Genomic DNA, 8,279 nt, shown 5'->3' on the forward strand with positions numbered 1-8,279 from the left:
GATGCTTAAACTTCCTTCTTTGGGCGTGTGTTTTGGACTAATGCGGACGGCTGTCGCCCAGCGGGACCACTGCGAGTCTGGGTTGTAATTAACGTTAAAAACAAAGAACAGAGAAATATTTTAAAGGCTTCCAATGGCACAGAGCGGGCATTCTTTTTCTATCCATGACATACTAACCCGTGGACCTGATAATCAGGATACCTTTACGGCCATCAGGGAATTTCCGCAGCTATGTGCGCTGGCCCACTCAGAGCTGCAAACGGATCATCGAGAAAATAAGGGATGCCACGATTCCACTGTAGCGGAGTGCACGGAACAACATAACGGAGATACAAGCAAAGAATTCCAAACTGTTTGTGGTGGAGGAATAACCAGCCAGTGCGGGGAAGACGAGGCTTTACCCTACAGCAACCCATGCGAAGAAGAATCGACCGGCATAGAAGCGGAATATGAAGAATACCATAAAGGTTTGCCACATTTCCCCAGTTAGAGGATCTTGACATTGAGGATGCGTTCAAATTCACTTTACCAAGTGTACCGCCGCAGATTCACAAAGCGATCTGAGGACAGGCCACGACGAACATTTTTTCCTTTGTTGATTTGCTAAATCATTCCACAATCTAGCAATCAATGGCGATATTTTAACTAAAGATTTCTGAGAAATTGTAGATGAGATAAATCTCATGACCTACCCTAAAATTACGTTTGACTACGTGGGACCAAGTGGCCCACCAGTATGTCTCCCCCTAAATTGAAATGAAACCTATGCGCCTATGCATCCATCGGATGTAATGCATTCGTAGGTCCGCTGGATTTAAATCCTACTTCTGCTAAACAATTTATTGTTACGCACATTTTTGTGGCCATTCCTCCAATGTGTTCTTGTCCCAAAACCGAAGTAAAGGACAGTCAAATCAGTCCTTAAATTTGGAACAAATTGATTTAATCCGTGTTATGCGAACATACATTTGTGGATCAGTCAGTGATGAAAAGTAAAATATAATCCATTATTTATAATCCATCAATTAATTGCTCATAGTAGTCACTTCTTCATACGGAGAGTATGTTTACAGCCCTTTACATTCTTAGTTTAACTTGTTTCACAACTGGAATAGTCACCTGGCAAATGCGCCTGATGCCAACCATGTTATAAAGTAGATCCGTTCTGAAAGTGAGGTTTTCAATGTGTTCTGCTGTTTTGTTGTTAAACAAAAAGAAAGGTGTTGAGACGACTGTGGTAAATGAGTGATTTATGTATGAAACAGTGTCCATATTTTACTTTAACATTATAGTACAGCTATATAGTGACATAATCCCAACGAGTTTACGGATATACGAATTGATTGTGAAAACACGCTGTTGGCCTACTTGAGAAGGTTGTAAGTTTTGCCACAGAGAAACAACTCACTTGCAGAAAAAAACACGAGCCCATTTTCTCTAAATTTACAGTGAACCAGAAGGAGGAACAGCACGGGAAATTGGAGGGCTGCGGCTTCGGCGATCAACCGAAATCCAGCAAGAAACGGTCGCGAGCGGCTTTCTCTCACACTCAGGTTTACGAACTGGAAAGGCGTTTTAACTTGCAACGGTATCTGTCCGGTCCGGAGCGGGCAGACCTGGCCGAAGCCCTTAAACTCACCGAAACTCAAGTGAAGATATGGTTCCAGAACAGGAGATATAAAACGAAACGACGACAAATGGCAGCTGAACTGGCAACCAGCGCTACACCAGCCATGGCAAAGAAAGTAGCTGTTAAGGTACTGGTGAGGAATGACCAGAGACAATACAGAGCGGAGGAACTGCCTAGCCCACCTCTCATCCCACTATACCAGGCCTATCAGTACTGCCCTTACATATACTGCTTTCAGCCTTGGTTGTCAAACGCGGCGCTCTGCGCAGGATTGCATTAAATCAATAGGCTATGTTATGGGTAATCAAGACGTTATATAATTATTAAAACGAACCTAACCAACTGTGTCAAACAAACTACTACATGGGCTATGCAATGTTTACACTGATTCAGACGTGAGCGTTTCATATTCGTATTTCTTGCATGGTCGACCTTACGCACCGAACTCTTTTATGGATAACACTCCTGGGTTACCTATTCCTCTAATCTTCCTGGTTATCTATTTTTCTATTTCCCGCGAATATAGAGATGGACGTCATTGGTAATATAGCCTACTATACTTTAATATTGACAGCCCTATACCATCACCTGAGAGTGACGATTTGTCATTTTACGCACCTGTTCACTCAAAAAATATTGGTTTTCTATAACTGGTAGGCTGCTATGTCAAAAAACAAAATCCCACGATGTGATAAATGCACAATAAACACGAGGAGATTTTAGGGAAATGTGGCTGCATAATTCAAGCGTGTAAAATTATTTTAATAATAAATGCCCATCTTGAAAGGATGTAGGCTATGTTATTGTCAACTGCTAGAACTGGTTTTTCTTTTGAAGACGCATTGAAACCCAACCATATGTGTACTGTGCTAATTATTATGTGGCGACATAGCTCAGGAGGTAAGAGCGGTTGTCTGGCAGTCGGAGGGTTGTCGGTTCGATCCCCGCCCTGGGCGTGTCGAAGTGTCCCTGAGCAAGACACCTAACCCCTAACTGCTCTGGTGAACGAGAGGCATCAATTGTAAAGCGCTTTGGATAAAAGCTCTATATAAATGCAGTCCATTATGCCTCACGTGGATTACAAACTTTGAATTTCGTTTTTTTTTAATCTACAATTTATAAGCATCGCCGCACAGTAGCCTACATGAACATCTCCTGAGTTTTCATTTTTTTCTTCCCCCCCTTTTTCTATTTGTATTCCATTTCATGTATGCTTTTCTTTTCAATGTCTAACCATTGTTTAGCGAATGGTGACGAAATTAATTTGAATGTGATATAATCTATGGCATCTAAAATGCTTTAAAATAAGATGAAAAAACTAAAACTGAATTTGACACCGGCTACCTTGGTGTAAGTTGCACTGCGCAATTAAGCTAAACCGACAGCTTTAGCGAAATATAGCCTAGGCCTATTAAGATTCTTATTTTTCCTTTAACGGGAATGGGCTAAGATTTATTTCATGATTTTACATAGTGCTTTAATAACCACGATGCATTTTCGTTGGGCCTATGGCAGTTAGCAATCACTAGGCCTATTCGAATATATTATTAAAAAACCCTTTCCTGCCGACATAACCCAATCCATAACGCCTTTATACACACATTATTCAGTGATTCCCTTGTCACGCTAAACCACTGGCACATAATTTTAACAGGCTACACATTTGCGCTGATTTTCACGTTCAAAAAACGGGTCCATAAACGGTTTTTAACATGCCCATTTAGTGTAGCCTATGATGATTGGCGTGTAGAAGGAATACTTAACTGAGGGACACTTGGCATTTTCATTTATTTTTTTTATTTTTATTTTGCTACACTAAAAACATACGCGATTTACGAATATATTAATCGTAAGCCAGTTGGCATCGGAGATTTTATAGCTAAGACAACTGACTGAAATGATTATTTCTTTGTGACGGATTTGGACATAATATTTAAAAACAGTCAGGTGTCGGCGCGAAATAAAATAACGTGGAACAGCTGTTTCAAAGACTGCAACGTTAACTCCAGTTCATATTCTCAGAGGTTCTACTGTAAATACATGAGACATCTTACTTTAGTACTTATCTTTCTTATTAACTTTCTTAATTTCGGAAACCACGTGTGTTTCCAGAGGATTAAGCTAATTGATAAAACAGGTTCTACTGTTTTTACAAAAAAATATATTTCTTGTTACGGTAACAGAGATCGTACACTAGCCTAAATTCAATCTGCATTGTCTAACGGTTTATTTTAGTTTACGCAAAATATGCTTTTAGTATCTAAAACAGACACAACACACCAGAATTGTTGTGCCAGATCCCACTAAGATTACTGGAGCACACTGTTTTCATATTGGGTAAGATGGGGGGAGACAACGCCCATTTATAACAATGTCGATTTACTGATAAATTAGAACATATCTGGATATCAGTTTAGTATTTGCATAATGTTTATGCTTAAACCAATACGCAGACAATTATGTATTCGGGCTTCTTGGCCCACTATTGGGACAAGATGCCCCCTACCTGGGACAAGAAACCTCCGGGGGCCAACTTGCTCCAGTTGCCTTATTTTACAAACTTTGTCATTCATGTAACGTACACTTACATTACTAAATTCCCTGTTAACATTAAAATTAAGTGGCTCAGTAATTTCTAAGCTATGGGAAAGGGAAATTACAGTAATAAATAAATATGAATGTACTTATTCATTAAATTATTAATGCATATTTACTACTTACATATAATGTAGGCTAATTCATATGTAAATATGTTATACTTACATAATACTTACAAAACAAATGAATAACCCTCCCCTTGAGTCCCCCATACACATATAAAAAATAGCAATTTATGGAGATGGAACGAAAAATTCAAAAGGGCAAAGACATTCAATAAATGTGTTGAGATAAGATTTGGCACAATCTATTGGTGAAGAAGCAATTAAGAGGGATTGGGGGGGGGGGGGGTTTCCTTACCCAGCAAGGCATCTTAATAATAATAATAATAATAATTATTATTATTATGTTCCATAAGTGAGTTTGTCCAAGTAAAGGCTTTTAATTAATTAATCAAATTTTATCATATAGACTGTGGTACATATTTTAGGCACTTATTTTTTATAGTCAATGCAGATTTTGGAGCATGTGCATGACCAGCACACCTTGAGGAGACTACGGCAGTATTGAACAGTATTTTTCAGGTACGGTGTACATTATCCCTGTGCTGTGAGAAAATACTGCTCTATCATAAAGCATTTAGACATTAGATTTGTATAGGCAATTTATTACTAGAGACATTTATTTTAGAGTTAATGTTGGAACATTATATATTTTAGCTTCTGCCAAATGCCTGTAATGTAATGTAATGTAGTGTATTTTTGCCCCATCCCCAATCATTTATGTTATTTTTATTTATTTATATATTGGTTCAAGATAAAGTCCTTTGAAATTAAAGATATTGTTTTCAAGAGGGTCTTGAATATACATTGTATATTGATATACATAAACTATACAATGTAAAATACTGAAATAAACCATATATGGTAATTAATTCAAAACCACTATACGAGCTGGGCAGGTAATGCAATGCAAAATAATATGTACAATAGACCTTTCTATATGCATAAGAATGAAATAAAACAGGTAATTAAAAGTAGTAATGTAAGTAAAACAGACAGGTAAAAAATCAGGTAAAATATTAATAAATAGAATCAACAGTTGATTACATTAAAGCATGAATAGTTCCTTCCTCAGAATGCCTTCAGTAGGTGTATGAAATTAGTAAAATTTGTGATTGCTTTCTGATGAATAGGCACTCCAGTCCAATCATTATGGAATTGAATTAAAACAATTCTGATCATTACAGAATTAAAAGCAGTTTTTTTCCTAATTAATGTCACACCCTTGAAACTTTAAAATATATGTATTCAGGATCTATGTACTGCCATATTAAATTAACAGGACTTTCGAGTAAAATGGAGCATTATTGTGAATGCATATTTGTGGACAAACACGTGTGAAATTGGTCTCAGACTCAGCGAACATAATTCTGCATACATATCCGTGATGCTGACCAAGAACAAATATGCACAAGTTTTTTTTTTTTTAAACATTATTTTCAACAAACCAATTCTATAGAGTGTAGGAATAATTTAATCAAAGTGGCAGCAACCAATGCTAATTTTAGCTGCAGTGTTCAAGACAAGACAGCCATGCATCATCAGCATAAAAGTGTACATCTGTATATTTACAAACCGATGTTAGGTCATTAATATAAATAGAAAATAGTGATCCCATGCCCAAACCACGTGGCACACTAATTGAATTGTACCACAGGGTCTGCAGTATTGCATTGCAGGAGGATGCCATCAGTCTAGCAGCTGACCAACCCACTGCTAGACAGATGGCCTCCTGCTACAGCACATTTGTGTCCTGTTATATAGGTAATTCTGAAACCAGTGCAATGTGCTTTGCCGAAAGACTAGTTTTCAGTTTACCTAGATAAGATAATAAAATGATAAACTAGTTCAAAAGCTTAAATTAAATTCCAGATAACACTTGGCTTGAGTTCTTGCAATTTGTCAGTCGGTTGACAAGGCCAAACAATATTTTCTCTCGGGCAGCGTTGATTTGAGGTGTTAGTGTGAGGGGCTCTTTTCATCTGGCCTGGGAAGCTAATACTGGCCATTAGGCATTAAGCGGGGCTATCCTCCTGTGCAACAGTTGCGCTACTCAGCTGGTGAATAGCAGTGTGAAGGGAAGCAATGTCTGGCTGCATCTGTTTGGGAAGATGCAGATGTTAGTGTGCACCCTTCCAAGTTGACGGAGGATATTGCATCAATAAGAATGAGAAAACGGGAACAAAATATTGTTCCAACAAATAATCCATTACACCAGAAGTATAAAAATCAAGTACTAGAATAAGCAAAACCATGGATAGTGCAACATCAACTGACATCTTCATTGAGTGCACCCCCTCTATTCTTTATTTTCTCTTATGTTCTCTTATGGTGTATCTAATGTATACTGCAGATAAGTATTGAACTTAAATATTAGTTTGTGCCAAGTAAGATGTACAGTGTTAAATAAACTTTGATAAATTTTAATCTGACGCAGAAAATTTGATCCCTTTTATATCCTTCTCTATTATACTTGAATGAAGATTGAATATTCTACTGTGTAATTTTGCTGCAAACTGCAGTATCATCACATTGAGAAATAAGATTTATATTGATCTTTGTGAGGTTTTGGCTGAGTGACACTGAACTATATACATGTTTTGGTAAATGTTTTTGTTTAAAATAGACATAATTCATTTTTTGTGATTAGCAGTATATAATGAAGTGAGGAATTGCAAGCAGTTTGCAAAAAATATCTCAGGGAACCAGGTAATTGTGTCTGCAAAAAGAAAAACAATTAAATATTTTCAAGTGGAAATAGTAGTCATACTCTAATTAGGGGTGGCTACTGGTGTCATGAGAATGAGTGTGAATGAGTGGTGAGTAGCATACTGATTTTCTGGCGCATACAGGAGCCAGTTTTTCAGGCGCCTGCTCACAAAATCTCATTCTGCGTGCTGCTCGATGGCTGTCTGTTATCGGTCCCATTTTCTGCCAAGACTGGTATTAAAGAGCATGTCTGTACTATCTGGCGAAGCATCTAGCCTCGCCCTGCAGAAATGCAGTAAGTATACTTGTGCCTGCTTGGGGCTAACAAGTGGCTCATTAAGCAAAGCACTCACTACTAAACAGGCTGGGACCTAAAGCCTAGACATTGCAGGTTCCAACTTGGGCTGATACCAGTTACTGTAAAGCTGGAAAGTCATCATACACTTCTCTAAATATGTAAAATATCCTTCATTGCACACAAAACCGTCTGGGCTAATTGAAAACATGCACTTCCACTGAAATAATATATTTGTTAAAACCCAGAAAATTGATTATTCGTTCATTGTGGGATAAGATTTGAGTGTTTGTGACAGCATTAAAATGTCTGTTCAGTTTCATTTTTGGAACAGCCTTGTTGGCTTAAAATTATTTCTCAAGTAGGAACCTGTATTTTTGGTCAAAGGTCCTACTTCATGGTCCCTGAACCCAGCTGTGTCTCCTCCCATTGGGTGAGGGTGGGCAGATCTGTCTCTCTGCTAAGCTAGGAAAACACAAGAGCTTCGGGAAATGTCTTTGGGTATATATAAATATATATCCAAAGTATGTAAACATTCTGTCCGAGTGGGAATCCCACATTGCCACCACAGGTTCCGCGCAATCTAATGTGAATGGGCGTGTGAAGTCTTTGTCTAAGGTGATTCATGGTGTGGTCAAAAGACAGCCACCGGCGTGGAGAGTCACTGCAGTCTACCTGTTTAGACAGGGGCTCCTGTAATTATGCCACATTTTCACACAGAAAGGGAGGGCTTCAAGTGAATTTGAAGATGTGCCTGCTGGAGAACTAATCTGATGGCATTACAATTTTTTTTGTTTAGTTTTTGTTACATTAATATTTAAGCACTTGGCAGCTGTAAAATATTTTGCTGTGTCTTATTTCGCCACTGCAGTCTTTACGCGCATAGTTGCTATAGTTTTGGTATACATGTCTAAAATAAATGACCATTAATGACTCTGGGGCCGTTCAGGAGTAACTGCCGACACATTTGTGCATTTCTGTCATG

This window comes from Anguilla rostrata, chromosome 18 (genome assembly GCF_018555375.3).
Source record: "Anguilla rostrata isolate EN2019 chromosome 18, ASM1855537v3, whole genome shotgun sequence".
Classification (NCBI taxonomy): Eukaryota; Metazoa; Chordata; class Actinopteri; order Anguilliformes; family Anguillidae; genus Anguilla; species Anguilla rostrata.